General features: G+C 40.3%; 1 protein-coding gene across 6 annotated transcripts in view; it reads left to right on the forward strand.

The window, feature by feature from the left end:
- The window catches only part of LOC105494044 (nucleoporin 93), a 113,636-nt gene that overhangs the window by 44,128 nt on the left and 49,088 nt on the right, over positions 1–20,420 (forward strand). Inside the window, exon 1 of one of the 6 annotated variants that reach the window (XM_011762147.3) lies at positions 2,910–3,051. The exons of 3 other annotated variants lie outside the window; for them this stretch is intronic. The gene's annotated coding sequence lies outside the window, so the exon portion shown is untranslated. Of the gene's footprint in view, positions 1–2,909; positions 3,052–6,601; positions 6,961–8,121; positions 8,613–20,420 lie in introns of those variants that run through there. 2 more of the 6 variants (XM_011762145.3, XM_011762148.3) reach the window with 2 other exon arrangements.

Here is a 20,420-nt window from a genome sequence, read left to right on the forward strand (position 1 = left end):
TTCACCAGATTAAATGCTAAAGATAGTTTGCCAAGAAACACTACAGTTGGAAAAGGCTGATGACCATCTGGAGTTATGTAGATATTTCTAGACTTCTGAATAATAATGCTCAGCAATTTATAGGTTAATCAGTCATGTTGAGCACTTATTTGTGCATGATGCTGTGTTAAGCACTTTAAGTGGATGTAATATAGTCCCCATTCTTATTACAGTTTCAGTGTTTTAGGTTTTCCTGAGGGAATCTGGCTTAAAATGCTCCAGTATCTTCTTAAGGGTGTGAGATGGCAAAATAGTAGAACTGGAAACATTTTAGTCTCCTCAGTAGTTTGCTGGAGGACTTAGTGTTAAGAAGCATGTTAATAAAACTGGACCATTGTTTTTAAAACCATTTGCGCGTCCCTGCTGGAAGGCTGATGGAGAGAACAGTGTGGGGAAAGTGGATTTTAAAATCAGCCTGTTTTTCCAAAAAAAATTTTAGAATTGCAGATCCTTGTGCCCCTATTTTGAGATGAGGAGGGCACAGGCACAGGGATGAAAGCCCAACCCAGTATTTTATAGGGCCCCATAGACAAGGCCACCCCTCCCTTGCCATGGTTGTCTATCCTGACCTGAAGTAGGGGTGAAGAAAGGCAGGGGTGCTCTCACCTCTCTCACCCTTCGTGTAGGACCAGTATCCCACAGGTCATCACCATAGTTGCTATTTCAAATTCATTTTACTGTCATTTCTCAGCATTTTTACTCTGGTTATAGTTATTTTTTTTTTCTTAAGGTTTATATCCTTGAATATACTTTTATTTGTTGGTGCCAGATTTTTTTTTTCTTTTATCGCTTTGAGGAATGCTATTTTCAATTTTATAATAGGGATTGATGGAAAAATAAAATTTTGCCTTTAAGTTTTCTTCATAGAAAACTTTCAGAAAGCTACATTTTATTTATGTTAGTGGGTAAAACTCTAACCTGATAATGAAAGAAATAATTTTTTCCCCCTTGTTTAAATCGTTGAGGGTTGGATAATTTTAATAATCCTTTTCTTTCTGTGGAGGAGTCTTTTATTTTGTATTTTTCTTACCAGTATCTGGCCATATCACTGTTTTCCAGATAGTAGCACAAATAATGAATATGTGCAAAAACTATATAAAAATTAAGGTTTTAGTGTTTTTTCTTTAACATAATAGTAAAATTATGATGGACTCTGCTTTTAATAAGCAAATCCAAATCTGAATATCTGGATTTGTAAAGAAACCTTGGGACAATGTTCAGCTTTAGTATTCCTTCAAATAACAGCTTCCCTGCTGAATTTAAAATAGAATTTGTTTAAAAGAATTCTATTTACAATCAACCTGGCAAGAAATACATCTGTTGTGAAAAGTACATTGGTAACAAGAATTAACAAGCTAGAAGCCATTCTTGTGCAACCACCACCATCCCCCATGTAATGACTTAAAATTCCATGAAATCTGGGGCTCTAGCAGGCACCCATGCAGTTTTCCTCAGTATATGTCCCATAGTGCTGTGCCAAGAGCTTTCTCTGTAAGAAAACAAGAAAGCCAGTTCTTGGGCCCAAAGCCAGGACCTGGGCCAGAACCTGAGTTTGAGTCTCTCTGTGCCTGAAATTTTGTGGCTATGAATCCAATAAACATATATCTTATTATTCCATTTATTTTTTACTGTGGTAGAACTTCTTCACATATTCTACAAGTTCTTGCTGAAAGTCTCATTTGTTCCCTCTGTCTAAATACCAAGGCTTAATAGATGCTGAGAGAGAGACAGAGAGAGAGAGAGAGAGAGAGAGAGTGTGTGTGTGTGTGTGTGTGTGTGTGTGTGTGTGTGTGTGTGACAGAAACAGAGACAGACCGATAGGAAAAGAGCCTTTCCCATTTTGATTTTCGGAAATCTGGGAGCCTGCTTAAAACTGTAGTGAATTGCCTGGGAGAAATATTGAGAACTATACTTCCTCTTCCCATTTTAGCCTCTTCCCATTAGTAATTGCTTTTATTGGGGAACTACTTCTTGAAAACACATTTAAAATGGAAATCTTCTGAAATTTCTTTCATCCAGGTGCATTTCGTGCCTGGCCCACCTATAAACCCTGCTGTCACCCTTTTGGTTTATAGTCATATCAAAGGCAGAACCACCACTCTGGGGAAGTAGGAACTTGGTAGCCAGGAAAACTTATTTTTCCCTGTTGTTTCTTGACCGCTGGGCAGTCTAGTTTGTGTATCAGCAAGAGAGAATGAACTGTAATTTGTTTTATTGCTAAATAAGGCTGTGCAGAAATCTTCTGTTTTTTTATTGACTGCCTAAATCTGGTGTTCCTCACTTAAAATAATATTCAGGATGAAATGTCGTGATAAATTAGCAGATTGCTTTTTCATTCTTAGTGGATTAGTAAGGACAGATGAGCTGTGAATGCCATACCACTGACTTTGGGTCAGGCCTCTCATTTCCCCAAACCTCCCTGGCTCTACTTGCATATAATAAGGAAGCCAAGCTTGGGAATTGAATACTGTTGGTAATGATGCTTAGTCACAAAAAAGAGCTTAGTGCCTCGGCACATTGGCCAAGAACCGCCTTAGTATTTTACCACCTGAGGCTGGAATTATCTCAGGGAGCTGAAAAGATTTGAAAGAACAAGCAAAAGTAATATTTAGCTCTCCTTTAAGTGTAACTGCCTGCATCTACCTGGGCAGGGCCTGGTAAACACTAATAAAAATTAAGAAGTGGTTTTGTTGAGTGCCCATTAAGGACAGCACTATGGAGGTAATTCGAATAAATACAAATTCTTTATGCTGCCCTCTGGAAGTTTGTCTTCTACCTGGAGAGCCAACATCAACATTCCTGCAAGATCAAACTGTCCAAGCTGTGTAAAGTGACAGACAGACTGAATGATTCTAAATGCCATGGGAGTTCAGAGGCATGGAAGCGGTTAATAACGACTGAATTCTGGGGTAGTTGGGAAAGACCCCCTGGAGCAGATGGGCCTTGAAAAATGAAATGGGTTTAGCTTGCAGGACGTGAAAGAAGAGTAATAACCTGACCAAAGTCAGGGAGGTAAGAAATGGAAGTTATGTGCTAAGAAGAAAAATCTGTCAGGGAAGGGCAGTCAAACATGGAAGGAGTGACTGCCAGGCAGTAGAGTGTAGGCGGTAGGTGTTGAAAGTTTCAGAGCACATAAATGTTGAGAAGAAAGGAGGGAGGGCATGGCAATGCTTATGGAAGTTGGTTTGGCCAGTGGAAGGATAGCTGCTAGATGACATTCAGAGGCAATTGTAGTAATACAACTTTGAGGTGACGACAGCCAGGACCAATGTGGTAGCTGAGAAAACAGAGGAAAAAGATGTGTGAGGGACATTTGGGATAAAACATCTGCCACACGTGGTGCCTGATGAGCTTAAGAAGGATGTTCAGAAATTGCGTGAGGTTTGGGGCAAGGAGAAGGATGGGTGCTTTTTGTTGAGGCTAAGGAATTGGAAGATTAACTAGATTGAGAGTTGAGATTTCATTTCCATTTCTGATGTTCTGGTAAGCTATCACTGTGGAAATGCTCCTGAAGCATTTGGAGATGGGGTAAGAAAATTGCTCAGAAAACAGCTTCATACAGAATTTTCGAGAGCCACGGGCCTAGAGAGAATTGTGGCAGTAAAAATAATGTGTAATAGGAGAAATGTTTAGCAGGAGGCAAAGGGCCCAGGTCTTAGCGAGAAGAAGCCAGGAGGAGGTTGGTAGCGGTGGGGGTGGAAAGGGAGCAGGGACCCAGCTATCCCAGCTATATCTCAGAAAGCTGGGAGTTTGGTCATAGAGGGAGTCATCACCCAGCCTCACCTGACTTCCTTCTTTACTCTTAAAAGCACTTACCCACCAGTACTATTACTTGATCTTCCCAGCAGCCTGGAGAACCTGGCAGAAGACAGAGCAGAGCCCACTAGGTATCTGTAAAAGTTTTTCTGGGTAAATCCTGTATATGGTCACTGTACTATAGAGCTCTACAGTTGTTCACTTGAATGTTATTTTACCTGGCAATTATTATAGCTCTACTTGAACCACAAAAGTTCAGTAGCTCCCTTTTCTAGACTATAATATCTACATTTGTTTAAGTGAGCCCACTTTAATCCCTTTTATTAATAAATGCTGGATCCGTTAGTTTTTAACCCTTTTCTTTTTGTGTTGGTTTTTGGTGTCTAGGGTTATATAAAGCCAAAATACAAAATTAAACAATGGACTACCAAATTTAGGAGTAGATCACTTTATGTTCAGTTAGTGACAAATAAGTAGAGAAGCACCTCCTTTGTAAGGTGACTTCTTTGCAGCATTTTTGTTGTGACCTCCTTGCCTATTCAGGCATCTGGGGTCTGAAGGCACTTCTGCTCTGAGGTCCTTTCCAGCCAGCATATCTTGCAGCTCCAAGCCAGACTCTCATCTAGTTTCCTTGGGATACTTGTAGATGGAGGAAGAAGGGGCTGAGCTGATTTAGAATTTATTCTAGCTAGCATAAAGAAATACCCTCTTAATTTATGCTGGCAATACTAAAGAGGAAAAATGTCTTAACAGTGATTTGGTGAGGTTATTTTCAGTAAATAAAGAGGGTTTTCTTACTTCCCTGTAGTGAACCTCAGATGTGTCCCTTGGGAACAGGTTTTACATCCGTGAAATAGTTTGACTTTAACCACACTTGGGTCTTTGGGTTCTTTTCATCCCCAGGCAGAGACTCCTATTGCTGTATATCCACCATGCTCCAGTACAGTATTTATTTGATCAGAAACAAAAGAGTTTGCTTCTTGCACTGGTTCAGAGAGAGGTCCCCCAGGATTGTCTTTTGTTCAGTAATTGGAGCATAAGCTGAGCCTGGTTAATTTCAAAGCTACCCTCAACACACACGTTTCTCCCTCCCTCCTTGTGCCGTTTTCTCAGCTGTTGGGGTACCTTGTATTGGGTCTGGAACAGAAAAAGCTTGATTGTTGAATGTTAGCTACAACTACTGTGACATCTGCTATGGCACCGCATAGCACTGTTGGTGCAGTTAATTTTAAGTTAGGGTAAGAAAACTAGAAAGCTCTTCAGCTTTACAGTGCTTGTTAACACATGCACCTCCAAATTATGCATTTGGTGTTATCACAATGAATAAAACAAAGGAAATCATGAGTTGATTTTTATGCTAGTAACATAAGTTCTTTCATTGTTATTCACTGTTCAGACCCCAGTGTGTTCCTATGTTCATTCTTTTTAGTTTAGTTGGGTTTTTTTGTTTGTTTTTGTAAGGCAGAAATGTCTGAAACATCTCAACTCTGGGTATTTAATTGGCAAAAGTTCTGATATAAGAAATAAGTTAATTATATTTGTTCTTTTAAAGGAACAATGTAGGTTGGTTTTGCTTCTTAAAATACAAAAATAATGATGGTAGATGAGTAAGAACCGTCAGTAGTCAAATTCTGTACGCTAAATAGCCAAGTTAATATTTATATAAAAATACATCATGAAATTGGCAAATATTATGTGGCTTTCAGGTTCTGCAGTATAGATGTTGGTTTTGCAACCAACAGATTGCAATCTTAGGGTTTGTGGGGTTTGTTTGTTTTTTTTTGAGGAGAGAATGGTTCTATTTTTCTTTTGCAGTCTGCACCATGATGATGGCCCATCACCTGACCAGCCTGACTTTAATCATCTGGTGCCTTGGTCTTAGCGTGGCTCTATCTTTGCTTTTTCACAAGCTTTCCTGTAATTGTACAGTTGTTTGCTGCACTGAATTTCCTTTTTTGACAGTGAAAAACATAGTATTTTAATGTAGTCTTTAATTTTCAAGTTACATGTTAAAACATGGAGGAAAAAAATCCCTTCCTGAGTTGCACTGTTAAAAAAATTGCAGTAGAATGGGAATATTCATTACTTACACATCATATATTTTCCCCTAAATGTTGTACAAGGAAGTGACAGTTGAGCTGAGCATATGTTAATAAAAGGTCTGCATTTTCCTGTGTCAGTGACAGTTTCATTGGCTGAATATTCCTGAAATGCAAATAACCTCTGTTCTTTTCAAAGCTATAATTAATCTGAATAGTTATTAAACAGTATCAAAATCTTTTAACTACTAAGAGGCCAAACATTTAAGATGGCGAATTTACTGTTCTGTTTGAAGGACAGTACAATTGACAAGGGCACAGTGATCCGAGATGCTTCTGTATGTTGTATCTACACATACTGTAGACTAAAATGGCAGAATCTGTCTGCTGCTGTATAAAATCTTTTAACTACCATTTATTTTAGCATCATGGCATGTGCAAATTCCTGCTGCTCAGTTAAGGGACCAGCTTCACAACTGGTGTTACAATCTGTGGCCACAGCACTGCATCACAATGCAGCAAATGCATTTTCCACATTAACCAAACATGACAGCTGAAGCGATTATTAACCGTGCAAGATGTCGGAAGTCATCAAAAATTCACATCAGAGTAATTGCAGTGGTTTGGGTTGGGGGAAAAAGTATCATAGCATTCCTTGCCTACATGTTTCTCTCCCCCTCTTAAATCTTAACTTGGTACAGTCCGTTAACAATAAAATACCCTTCTGTAACCTATAAACTGTTACTCCCATCAGTTTGTGCTTTCAAACTGACGGCTGACTTCTCTGAATTTGTGTAGAGCACAACGAATGGTGATGCTGTGCTCCGGGGGCTGCAGTGCACCCTTTTTAAAGGGACCTTGCAATCTCATTGTTTAATTTGACTCTTTAGTGCTTCAGTCACATCAGCACTTGCAGAGGGGTTGTTCTTTTCCTTTTTCTTCTTTCTCTCTTTTTCTCTTCTCTCTGTTCTTCTCCCCACCCCCATCCCACAATTCAGGCAGTTTGGGGTGGGAAAAACTTGAGCACTGGTTCCGACAGAGCTCATCTCATATAAGAAGGTATGGAAGAGCTGCAGTGACCGACAGCATCGACCGTTCTGTAACTCCTTAAATTTAAGAGCTGCAGGTAGGATTGCCCGTGTTTTAAGAAATTTAGACAAATGCACCCTGGTAAATAGAGTGGCAGCATGTTGTTGCAGTGCCTCTGAAAGACAAGGTCTTGGTTTGTTTGAAAATTTGAGATAAATTTGGAAGTAGTTAATTCATTTGATAGAAGAAGTACTTGATTCTTCTGAGAATTGTTCAGATTTGTATCTTGCCATTCTAATATTTTTCTTTTAAAAATCTATTGGGTGGGGCAGCATTTGCTTAAAGATTTGAATAGTTGGTTATTGGGATTTTTGTGAACTTCTTCTTTAAGTAGCAAGTAGTGTGGTCTTTAGGATTTTTAAAGGAGATACATGTGAAGTGCAGAATTGTTGCATGAGGTGGAATATGAAAATAGAATTTGTTTTATTTGCTAAAACCAGATCCTTCTTTGAGATTGCAGGTGAGAGTGAGAGAGAGAGTGTGTGTGTGTGTGTGTGTGTGTGTGTGTGTGTGGTGTGTGTGTAGGATTCTTTAGGAATTCAGTCCTTTATATTTGGTGATTTGGGAAAAAGTACCATTAGAAATTTTTTGAACTATCTCACGAAATGTTTTAGCATAAGGCTTGAAATGAGAAGAATTAAATAGTAACACCAAAGATGAGGATTCCTAAGTATTTACTAAATATTGGCAATTTAAATTGAGATGGTCCTTTTTTATTTCTTAAATTCAGCCTCAAAAGAGGTGATAGGAGTCCTTTAAGTATATTTCAAATTTTTGGCTAAAGAATATAATTTGTGTAAGTGAAATGAAAACTTCCTAAGTCATGTAAGCATTATCTGGAGGGTGATAGAATTATAAATGTTGCCTGTAATACTTTTAATAGTTTGATTAATATCAAAGATACATTTAATTCTGCATTATAAAGCAGCTTGTTTGTTGTCTTCCCTTAAAAGCAACAACAAAATACGATGATGTATATGGCTTTTTATCCTAAAGAATGTATTTGTATTGTGGGACCTGTGGGGTCTGGACCTCTTTCTGAAGCTTGTACTTGGAAATTGTTCACCCTAGTTGAGGGGTTTATTTCCTTTTGGAGGTGTGGGGACTTTCTTTACTCTTAACAATAGGAAGACTTGAGGAGCTGTCAGTTGTGGAATAGAGGAGAGCTGCTCAGCAGAGGGAAAAGAACTGTGAGAATTCGGCTCCTCTTGGCATTGGAGTTCTGGATTTACCCATGACTAAGATTCCTTTGAAACTCTGACCCAGTGCAGCATTGCAAAGAATCGATTTCTGAGATGAGACAATGAGATGTGGTTTGCATTTTGTAAAGATGGAGGAAACCTCTAACACTGACCCTGTATGGGAGATGACTCAATTATCCATGCCTTGGTACAGTTGCAAATTATTCTCCTTTGTCTGAAGTGGGTGGATGCCAGCGCCTTCATCAGAGCTCCTTAATTTAATGTATGGAAAATGTCTCAGCCACCATTTTTAACAATTAGCTGTATCATGGTCGAGGTGAGCTGGATTCTGAAGGCAGCTGCAAGGCCATTTCATTTACATTAGGTTCTATGGCACAGAAGCTTTGTTACTGTAAAACTAAGAAAATGAATTTGCACATTGTATAGAAGAGTTCTTTAGGAAGGTGGAGAATATTCCCACAAAGAAAATGGAATTCTTTTGTCTACAGTAAGTATTTCTTTTACTCATATAGCGGGGAGAGGTTGAAAATTTGCTTTTGGTTGAATGTGCAAAATAGACTTTTAAATGAACGCTGCAAATATGAAAAGTATAACACAGAGGTTCTTGGATTTTTTTTAAATGTATTTCTCAAAAACCAGGTGTGATATATATACTTGAAATATAGGTTTTATGAGTGATTTTAGCACATGATTTTAATTATTCATCAGTAGTTTAAGTTAATGAGAAGTATGAATTTATCACTAGTCATGAATGGAAATAACACTTGAGAGGAAAAGGAAATCTGAATATGGTAAATTTAAAAGAGTTCAGGTTTCTTTTCCCTGTCTTTTAAAAGCACTCTGTTTTCCATTCCTGAAAAGAATTGCTGGATTTTAATTTTAGTTTCTTATTTTTGTTCTTGTTTTTTATGCAAATGCTTCCAGGTTAATGACCTGTAATAGCTGATTAAAATACACAAGAAACAAATGTTTTGACAAAACAAGATTTTTGTTTTCAAAGATCAATAGATTGAGGCTTTCACTCTCACTCATGGGAATAATTTTTAGTGCCTTCTACTTAATTAATAGTTGTGACTTCAAAGCTGCTTGTGTAAAACTCCTGTTTGTAATTGTAAGCTTATAAATCTTGATTATTAAAATTAATTGGATTTGACCCAGCTTATTTCTTTGTTTCTTTGTACTCTTACTAAGAGGAAAGAAGTGGATTTTAACTTTGATTTGTGTTTCCTTTAAAGGCTGAAGAATTTTTATCTTTTAAATCCTGAAGAATTTATAGTGAGTGTATTTTATAGTAAACTTTACCATGAAGAATTTGCTCAACATGCTTTATTAGCTGTTTTAGGAGTTGAAGCTTCACAGAACTGGGTATCTGAGAATCCTTTTAACTTGATATCAAATTTATAAAGCCAGCTGTTCTTCTAGGTCTTGTTGCACTAGCTCCTGTTTATCCTACTCAGTGAGTGCTGTCTTCTCTAATTAATAGATGTTGGAAGCTAGGGAGAAAATGATTTTCTTCACATCAGCCTTTTCATTGACATAGGAAGGTTCAGTTGTTTTAAGCCCTGGTTAGAATCCTACAAGATCCATAAATCTGTGTCACAAATATTAATTTACAGAATAAGAGCCTAAATTTCAGCATAATTTTTTAATTCTGGGGACAGCATTTAACATGTTTAAATATATGGTAGAATGCAAAGGATTCTTTTCCCTTGGTTTTTATGAGGCTTGTACCTTGAAAGAGTTTTAGGTCAGCAAATTAGAACTCCATTTTAACTGCAGATTTGCTTGCGTAAAATGTTTGGTTGGATGACATGGGGGGTGTCACAAAGCCTCCCTTTGAAATTTTTACACTAAAACTTGGTTGAAGATCCTGGTCTTTTTTCCTTTTGCTGGCTTTATAATAAGGCTAGGTATTAAGTACCCTGGGGGAGGTAGCAGAGACCGAGTTTCTTCCTATATTCTTTGCCTCCACCATGGTCTACTCAAGTTTGGCTGCTCGGAAGAGGCTGTCCTTTCTGGTACTTGTAGGGGATTCCTGAACCTCTTCAATCTGGAAACTTCAGTTTTCTCATGAAATTTTAGCCTGGCTAATAGTGAAGAATCAGGGATTGGTTCTTTTTGCAACAAAAAGTGTATTTGTATCAAACCTTTGACTGCTCTGGCAGTACCATAATGTGGATAAGCAAGCATGTCAGCCAGCTCGCTAGGAAACATTCCGTGGTACTAAGATGGCAGAGAGGAAGGAGTAAAATGGCGTCACCAGGAACACTGTGATAAGGGGTGGACCGCACGAATTATTTTCTTTCAATTAAGTTTGAAGACACCTTTAGGAGCACTGCCTTGCCTATTTACAGCCATTTTTTATTGTTAGAAGAGAAAAATTTTGAGATTTTCGAAGATTTAATTAGCACTTATATGTAGATGGCTTCAAATGTTCCTTTTAAGAAATTGATGGCAAATATGGTTAAAATAGAATTCAAAGTATTTTGTATTAATACTTCTGAAATGCCTTGTTTTATGCTTTATTTTTCTTTTTTAGCATAAAAATTTACTCCTTCCAATATAGGGTGAATTTTTAGAAAACAAAGGACAGCATGCTTCTCCTTTATGGTGAGGTGAAGTAGCATTCCTACGAAACTATGTTATTTGTCTCTGGTTTTCATTCTGGCTCTTTGTGGGTTTTAGTTATTTTGTATATAAAATATGTATTTTGGCCACCTTCAAAAACAAAGCTTATTTTCTTTCTTTTGTGGTTCAGGGTATGGATTATTTTGCACGTGAACAGTAGTCATAGTGGTAATGACAGTGTTGATTTCTCACCTGTTCCCACCTCTCATGGAGTTGGAGTTCTGGTGCTGGCCTTAGAGTTTAGTGCAATCAGCTCATGTTACAGTTAAGTAAAGGAAGGCTTAATTGCGGTTAAATAACTTTCTCAAGGTTATACATCTGGAAAGCAGTCGATTTTGCCCTAAATCTGGACCACCTGACTCCTAATCTGTGCTGCGCTGTGTCTCTGTCTGCATCTGACTCCATTTCTTTCTCTGCCGGCTTGCTGGTGACTGATTGATCTAATGGATTGAGCTTTCAGCAAAGTCTGTCTTGTCTTTGCCTTAGCAACCTAACTCACAGAGATGTTCCTTTTCAGCTGTGCCAGAAATTGCTTACTGAGCTGTGCTTGGAGTCTTCCCGGGCCTGTGTTAAAGATGATAAGCATTTATAAACAAACATTTAAAAATAAACTCTATCTTGCAAGTTGAGCTTTTGGGTCCATTGTGTTGACTCGGCGTGAAGGGTGAAGTTCCCTGGGATGGGCAGAGTTGTTACGTTCATGTACTGTAAGCTAGGATGGAGCCAGGCATTCTGACATGTCCTTTCAGCGGGTCATGGCCTCTTTAAGTCTAGGTGCGAGGGGTCCTGCAGGGCAGAGTCTCCCCTTCTCCTCTCTGTAAGGATGAGCTAGGTGAAAGGTGTTAGCTCCCTGTCAGTTTCAGGCAATTTGTATTTGAATAATGGTCTTACCATCCCTCTTTCTGTTGCCTGTATTTGCCACTCCAGCTAAGCAGTGTTTCATGTTTTTCATACCTGTGGTGATAATAGTGAGTGTTGCATTCTGCAGTATTCCTCAGCTCTGACAGGGTAAAGTCACAGTGTTTCCAAACTTAATTAAGGTTTTAGAGAGTGTGAAATCACCAATACTGTTGACAAAGGAATACCTTGACAAATTCCATTTAAGAGAACGTGAAATTACAAAAGGGAAGGTCTGTTTGTTTTAGTAGTCTCCAAACAAATTCATTTTTGAAGAAAGAATGTCTGAATAAGAAGAAACTGCAGCAAAACCAGAGCTCCCTTTTCTGTGACAGATCTGTGATGATTGGTGCTCCAATCCCATCAGCATAAGCATTGCTGCATAGCAGGAGGAGCTGTGATTTTCAACTGCAGTGTAAATGACTGACACCGTGTACCAGCAGGAAAATGTGAGACTTGGTTCCCCAACATTGTCCTAACAGCGCTCCTTGTGCTTGCAAAGTAGAACTCAAGGCTTAATCCTGAGCGCTGTAGAAACCAGCCTGGCAAGGCTGCTCAGCTCCCACCTGACTGACTGCGAGACACACCCTCTGCTATCCTTTCCTGCTCATGGCCCCCAAATCTTGATTTTGTTTCTTTTTTCCAAAGGGAAAAAAACACTAGATATGACAAAGCTGGGGATCTGTGTGTGTGCTTTTAATAGTACAGGATTGCTTTAGTGGGTTCTTGTAGGGTAGGTTTCAGGAGCTGTGGGAAGGAATGCTGGTCATGATAAAGGCCATTATTGATGCATTCCCGTTTTATACTGCAGTGCGGTTTTAGCATCCAGAGTCCTTTGGATGTGGATTAATCCATTTCAAAGGTAGATATCAGTTCCCTAAAGACATATTGAAACATTTTTTATCATCCCTGAATGTATCTTCCTTACCTTGCCCATCACCTTAGCGTGACTATGAGATTAATATTTTTTAGATCTATTTATACCTTGGGTGAGGAGAGGGCTCTGCTGCTGCTTTTTAAAGCCAGACATACTGTGACACACTGTTAATATTCCATTTGCGAAGCTAGATTGAACCATTTTCTCCTCCAAATCCTCTCTTTTCTTGTGTCTCCAAAGTTTAGCCCTAGCCTTTTTGGAGTGGTTGCGGGAAGGGGATATAATGCTCACAGTTACCCCTGCTTTCTCTCCTGGGGTTACCTCAGCAGTCTGAGAGCAGTTGGCTGGCTGCTCTCCCTCCCCCCACTGGACTTCTGTCACTCCTGTTTCCCCTACCCTCCCAGGAGAGGAGAGAGAGGATGGCCAGCAGAGGCCCTACCACCACAGCCTGGCACATCCTGCTGCATCACGGCCCTTCTCACTAGGACACGCACGGGCTCTGGCCCGATTTTCTGGAGGTGGTAAAGTAGCGGTACAGAGCAAGTCAATTCCTCTCCCTATCCCTCTTGTAACCTCCAAAGGAAAGTTGCTTCTACAACCCTAAAAGGGTAGCATAGGGCTTTGCTGGATTTGGGAGAAGAAGGAGGTTTTGCTGAGAAGCATTTTTTTCTCCCATTGGTGCCTGGGTAGCCATGATTTATCATTTTATTCATTTATGTTATGCCCTTAACTTGTTTCCACTCCATACAGAGTCTCAGAGCCCTTTAGTAACTGAGCTGGAAGGACTGCTTTTCTTCCTGGGATGACCAGAGAGAGAAGTAGCAAATAACAGAAATGCCGCAGGGCCCCTAAAAGGGGCAGAACTAGCTTTGCAGCAGTAGCCCTGAGATTTAAATGACCATCATAGGAATGCCCTTAACCTTGGCCTTCCTCCCCAAGTGCAGCAACAGATGTGCTAAGCAGCCCCAGCTTGATACTGCGGTATAGGTATCAGAAGAGCCGTCTAGTACTCATGTGCCTACATTGTGTTGACAAGGGAGATGTGTCATGCATCTCTGGTCTCCTCAGTACCCCACCACTGGAATGGCATGTCCCCATTATTGCAGATGACTTTCCCTGTAGCTTTCCCCTCTGGGTCATGGTGAGTCCCACCTCTTATTTATTTATTTATTTTACCCAATGCTGAAATCTTTGAAGTTGGGTTTTTGTTGCATGATAATTTTTTTTTCCCTTTTTTTGGGAGGTGGAGGGGTGGTAGTAGGTAGGGTCTGTGAAAGGCATTTGGATAGACTTACATTAGTGTCTCTGAGGCCTGTGGCTTTCCCAGAAGGCAAAGGTGCAGATGGAATTATATCACAGCTATAATGGCATGCCCCTGAAGGGACCAAGCATGCCAGCACACTTGGGCTGAAGTGCTGCCTGTAAAGCCCTTTCTGGTCCAGGAGGAAACACTGCCCAGTGCCATGTGTTGTCAGGTTTTGAATCACCTTATGCACATTCAATTCTCTTTAACCTGTGAGAATTTATAGACCATTCTGAAAACCAATTTAAATCATGGGGGCAAGTAATTTGTTTTGCCTTAATGGACACAAATCCATCACATAATTGTGTGGACATTTTTTTAGCCCAATAGCAGAAATCATGTACAAAATGGAACCCAGCAGTCTGACAGTGACAGATGGCCTGGTGCCTGCACAGTGCCATGTTATATCGCCAAGGTCTGCCACCTGTGGCTCCAGAGCTGCCTGCAGCAGTGATGGATCTGCTGAGCTGGCAAATGGTGGAACTCCACAGCCACTCTTACAGCGTCTGCTGCCACCTGCTGAATGAGAGCAGCTAGGCTTTTGCATAAATGCACAGCAAGAAATCATATAACAGCATTAAAAACATATTACAGTTGGCGAATGTCAGCTCTGCCCGCTTAGCACTGCTTTCTGCAGGGTTATTTTTGAAGTTATATATGCACTCTGTGAACGAACAATTCAAAGTATTAAAATTTTTGTAGAAAACAAGCAGTGGGGCCAGGTGCGGTGGCTCACGCCTCTAATCCCTGCACTTTGGGAGGCCGAGGCAGTGGATCACCTAAGGTCAGGAGTTCGAGACCAGCATGGCCAACATGATGAAACCCCGTCTATACTAAAAATACAAAAAATTAGCTGGGCATGGTGGCATGCACCTGTAATCCCAGCTACTCAGGAGGCTGAGGCAGGAGAATTGCTTGAATCCGGGAGGCAGAAGTTGCAGTGAGCTGAGATGGTGCCATTGCACTCCAGCCTGGGCAACAAGAGCAAAACTCCATGTCAAAACAAAACAAAAAACAGTCAGTGGAACTTTAAATATCTGAGTTGGAGAAGAAAGCCCGGACTTGCTATATTCAGTCTATATTCCTTGCAGAAGGAAATTCAGTCTCTCATGGGCCTTGTAAGCTGACATTTTATGTATTCTTATTTTATTGCAGTAATAGTGGTCTAATAAAATAACCAAACATGCTATAAACCCTTATGGAAGTTCACCCAAATCTTGAAACTGCTCAAATTTAAAAATTTCTCTGTTCATTTTCTGGGCTTTATCAGTAATAAACATCTCTTTGCACTTGAAAAAATCCTTGAGGCGCTCTCCGTGTGGGCACCACAAAAGGGAGCTAATGAAAAGCAAGTCCACACCATCTGATAAGCCCAGAGGCTCTCCAGGTACTGGCAGGATTTCTGTTGTGCTCATCTGAAAACAGTATCTTACTTCATCCTTCCTCATTTTCTCCATAAGTAGTTTTTTTACCTTTGTACTAATTTTATCCAAGAGAAGTTTTTAGAAGAGGTCATTCATTTGTTCAGAAATTGGCAAGAAGGTTTGGGAGAGGTTCAGGGAGTAATTATTTTACTTAGAATGAGCTGAAGCAAAGTAATGGTACAACTTATACTTCTGTCTTCTTACAATGTGGATACTTCTCCATTGCACTAACTAAAGTACTAACTTTAGTACTAACTGAATACTTAATAGTATTCTAATACTTATTGCAATTCTTACTTTATCTTCAAGCAGATCCTTTATTGATTAACTGCTTTATTATATTTTCTTTACTCTTTCATTGCTTTCTAGCTGTTGCTTGTGTCTTAGCAATGGTTTGTCAGCAACTATGACCATTCCTGATGTCACTGCTCATTTTGTGTTGATGTTATTTTGATTTGGAATGTTGGCTACAATTTCCTATTAATTTGTATGTATTGTACATATTAAAATGAGAGATGATACCTTTTTTTTTTTTTTTTTTTTTTGAGACGGAGTCTCACGCTGTTGCCCAGGCTGGAGTGCAGTGGCGCGATCTCGGCTCACTGCAAGCTCCGCCTCCCGGGTTCCCGCCATTCTCCTGCCTCAGCCTCCTGAGTAGCTGGGACTACAGGCGCCCGCCACCGCGCCCGGCTAATTTTTTGTATTTTTAGTAGAGATGGGGTTTCACTGTGGTCTCGATCTCCTGACCTTGTGATCCGCCTGCCTCGGCCTCCCAAAGTGCTGGGATTACAGGCTTGAGCCACCGCGCCCGGCCGATACCTCATTTTTGTAGCACCCGGCATCTATTTTTGTGTCATACCAGATACCTTCTGGTAAACGTCCAGCCTGCAGTAGATGCCTCACTTTTACATTTTGATATGGTGGATTGCTGGTTGGTCTGTTTAATGGAAAGAGACATGAGATAGTCTCTTGGGTTTTGAAGGCCATGAAAACATGACTATTGCTTTGTAAGCCCAAATTAGATTCTTGTTTATTTATTTTAACAGGAAATTTGTATGTTCATCAATTCAGACTTTATATAACTGTCCAACTGTCCAATCACTTATCTGCTATAGGTGGGAAGGACAGAACTGTGAAAGAACCAGTGTGAGTACTTTTTTGCCATCTGACTTTCCTGGATAAGGTGGATACTGAAATTTTTTTTTTTTTCCACAAAGACTCTTATTTATTGTAGTTTTCACTTTTGAGAACAAATAAGCCAAGAGAATTTGGCCATTTGGCAAAAACAAACATCCTTTTGCTCGCTGCCTTTTTCTACAGTAGGAATTAGCTACCATGTGTATTCTGAAACCAAGAGTCTGCATGATAGGTAAAAATAAGGCAGTTTCATGCCTTTCTTGACCTGAGCCATTTAAGAGCCACCTTGGCTGCCAGGTCCTTGAGATGTGACTACATGTTCCTTAGGAGAATCAAGTTAACCAGATGTTACATTCTGGGTTGTTCTTTGCCAGGATACGTTGCAAGGCAGCCAAGCACTTTCTCTGTCAAAGATGGAACACATGACTGGAGATACTGCTTGGGCAGATGTGTGGCATTTATTGTTCCACAGCAATAATAGTAGCACTATTTTGGAATACTATGGTGTTGACCTCTAAAGCAATGAGTTCAAGCTTTTAGACTGTGACTCATACACACACACAATTACATATATATAGTTGAAACAAAAGTTTCACAGAACAGTACCCATACCACATCTCTGTTGCATTTGTTTTATTAAAAAATGCTGTTTGGGCCAGATGTGGCAAGAACGTATAATCCCAGCTACTCTGGAGACTGAGGTGGGAGGATCACTTGAGCACAAGAGTTTGAGGCTACAGTGAGCTGTGATTGTGCCACTTGTCTCTAGCCTAGGCAACAGGATGAGACCCCATCTCTTAAAAAACAAGAAAAAACAAAAACCTGGTTGATTTCATGACCCAGTTGTGAGTGTTGAGTCATATTTTGAAAACCGCTGTTCTAGAGGAATGCCAAAAACTTGACATTTCTTGTTTCATTTCTTTCCTATGTAATGTATGGGGCGGGGGGTGGGGGGAGGAATAAATGTGCAAGCATAAAATGCCAGTTTATCTCACCTTGATTTGCTGTGATGAGAGATGGCATGGAGAGTGGAAAAGGGAAAACAATGGGTCACAAAATTTGGGTTCTGAGTCTGAACTTGGCTACATAGGAACTGGGTCATCTGGACATAGAACCCCACAGTGCTTTTAAATTGGTAGAAGCTTAAGAAACCATTTGGTACAGCTCACTCAACTTTTAAACCTCTGTTAAGGATATACTTCAAAGTATGATCCAGTTAAGTAGTATTGAGAGCTTTGGGTTAAAAATGAGGGCTAGAACCAGATGTGTGTAACACGCTTATACCTGGCACAACATAATCACCATTTAAGTGTTAGCTATTATTAGTACGCCATAAGTATTCTCTGAGCCTCAACTTTATTGTTTGTAAAGGGGAACCTGATGATTAAAACAGATTTAAGGAAATTTTACTCTTCTCCTGGGTTCCATCCTTTTAGAGAAAGAAATTTTTTCTTTATTTTTGCTGTTTAGAGGTTTACCCTTCCATAAGTATCTCAGAAATAGTGGGTCTTGAGAGTCGGAACTATGTTTGAATGTTGCCTCTGCCTCTTCCTGGTCGGGAATTCTTGCTCAAGTTAGTTAAATGTGAAAATCTCAGCTTCTTACCTGTAAAATGAGGCGGGGGCGGGGCGAGGTAGGGGAGAGTGGGGTGATCATGTCTGTTCTTTCATATTGTTAAAGGATTAGCAGTAATGTCTTTGAATTGTCTGGAGCAGTGTCTGGCCCTTAATTGCTTCCTGAATGGTGGCTATTATGTGTTACAGAAAGCTGAAAACCAAAACACATTTGAGGAGCCAGTTAGGCAAGGGTCTGTTTCAGCACACTGGCAGTGAGGAGCAGTACACAGATGGGGAAGTCAGGAGGAGTTAGTTTACCTAGCTGGCCTGCAGATGTTTTTGGGGGTGTTCTTTATTGAGCTGACCCACAGCAGAAGGATCAGATGGGGGACTGTGAGCAATTATAAGTGCTTGTTGATGGGAATGAAGGGATAGCAGTGATGGGGAGCTCTGAGGGTCATCATTAGATGCTGGCATCTACCAGCAGGAGGTGAATTGTTGGGCCTTTTCTGTGCCCAGGGGGCATCTTGGTGGCAGGGAGCCAGTTCATCCTTCAAGTTCCAGCTCCCTTCTCCAGAGAACTCATTTTCCCATCAGCTATACACGTACATCTCCTGGGTGAGGCATGAGAGGCGTCTCACAGGAGGAGGAGTTTGGAGGGAAAGGAAACACGTGGGTAGGAAAGGGAAGTCAGGAGATCTGTGGGGCACCTGGACTGAGGCAGGTGTGGTTCTGCCTAACTTTTTAGTTCTTTAATTCCAGTGGGCTGTTACTTCTCCTTGAGTTGTGGGTTCTTTGAAAGAAACTAACTGCCACTAGATGGCACACAGATCCTAGCAGTATTCTGGTGTATAAGTTACTGTTTTATACTTTGGGAGGCTGAGGTGGGCAGATCATGAGGTTAGGAGTTCACGACCAGCCTGACCCATATGGTGACACCCTGTCTCTACTAAAAATACAAAAATTAGTTGGGCGTGATGGCACATGCCCATAGTCCCAGCTACTCGGGAGGCTGAGGCAGAGGAATGACTTGAACCCGGGAGGCGGAGGTGCAGTGAGCCGAGATCGCGCCACTGCACTCTAGCCTGTGCGGCAGAACGAGACTCCGTCTCAAAAAAATAAGTAAATAAAAATAAATAAATATATATATATGTATATATGTTACTTAAAAAATTGTTTTGAAAAGACAGACCACTAGTGTGTTTTTTTAAAATAAAATATGATGTATAACCTATTTAGCACTTCATTTTAGAAAGGATGAAAAATTAAAATTCAAAATCTATTTTGTGAGCTCAGTTTGTGCTTAGAGTCCAGTTTTTGAAGTATGTAATGGTTAATGGTCTTTGTTTATATGTGGGTGAGGTTTGACTCACACACATGCTTCATTTATCGAGAGTTGTAAAATGTAGCTTTATAGTAAATATTTTAAAGACCGGAGTAATCTATCCCAAAGCAATAATGTCTTTTTTTCTTCTGTTTCATTCTTACTTGAAATTTTATCTCTCAGAAATTTGGGAATTGCATTTCTTGCAGAATATTATTTTGCTTTTCAACAAATGCGTCTGGTCATTGCTTTGCATTTGTGTTGTAAGTGTGTGAGTGTGTGTGTGTGTGTGTGTGTGAGAGAGAGAGAGAGAGATATGAACATGGGTGCCATTAAAAGAATGGGATGGGCTAGTCATTGACTGGAAAGAACAGAGGAAGCCCAGAGAAGGAATGTGACAGAACATCAGACTTAACCCAGGTCCCTCCCCTCCCCATAACCAAAAAGAAAATATTAGACCAGGCTTTGTGAGGCAGTGGTAATCCCCTCCCCTCCCCCACTACTCCCAAGCGTAGCTTGTTTGGACAGTCAGCAGCATAGAGGCAGGCAGCCACAAAAAGGTGCCACAGAGCACAATTCATGACTATTCATTGTTTGGGAGCATTAGTCATTGATAATAGTTTCACAGCTTTGTTTATGAACTGTGACACTAAAGCCTTTAGCTTTAGCCACATTGGAGACCACTATTGAAAATGTATTTATACTAAAGGTTTGTTGACTTGACATAATCATTTGCTATGAAAGGTACAAACAAGGCCCATTAAAATCTGCCATTGTTTTATGTCTGGGTCCCCTGTGATAGCCAAAAGCAGGTAGGTGGTGTCAAGCTGCCGCACCCTTCTGAATGGACCATGTGGGTTCCTAGCTTCATGTGCTCTGGTTTATTGATGTCATTACATTATTAGGCAAATGACCGATGCCATTCCCCATTCCACCCCAGTTATCAGTATATGTATTTAGAGAGTCTTCGTGTTGTGTCCTCAGAGCTGCCTGAGAGGCTATGCTGGAGGAGTCTTATTTTTATTTTTATTTTTATTTTTTGAGATGGAGTCTCTGTTACCCAGGCTAAAGTGCAGTGGTGCGATCTCAGCTCACTGCAACCTCTGCCTCCCTGGTTCAAGCGATTCTCCTGCCTTAGCCTCCCAAGTA

This window comes from Macaca nemestrina, chromosome 18 (genome assembly GCF_043159975.1).
Source record: "Macaca nemestrina isolate mMacNem1 chromosome 18, mMacNem.hap1, whole genome shotgun sequence".
NCBI lineage: Eukaryota > Metazoa > Chordata > Mammalia > Primates > Cercopithecidae > Macaca > Macaca nemestrina.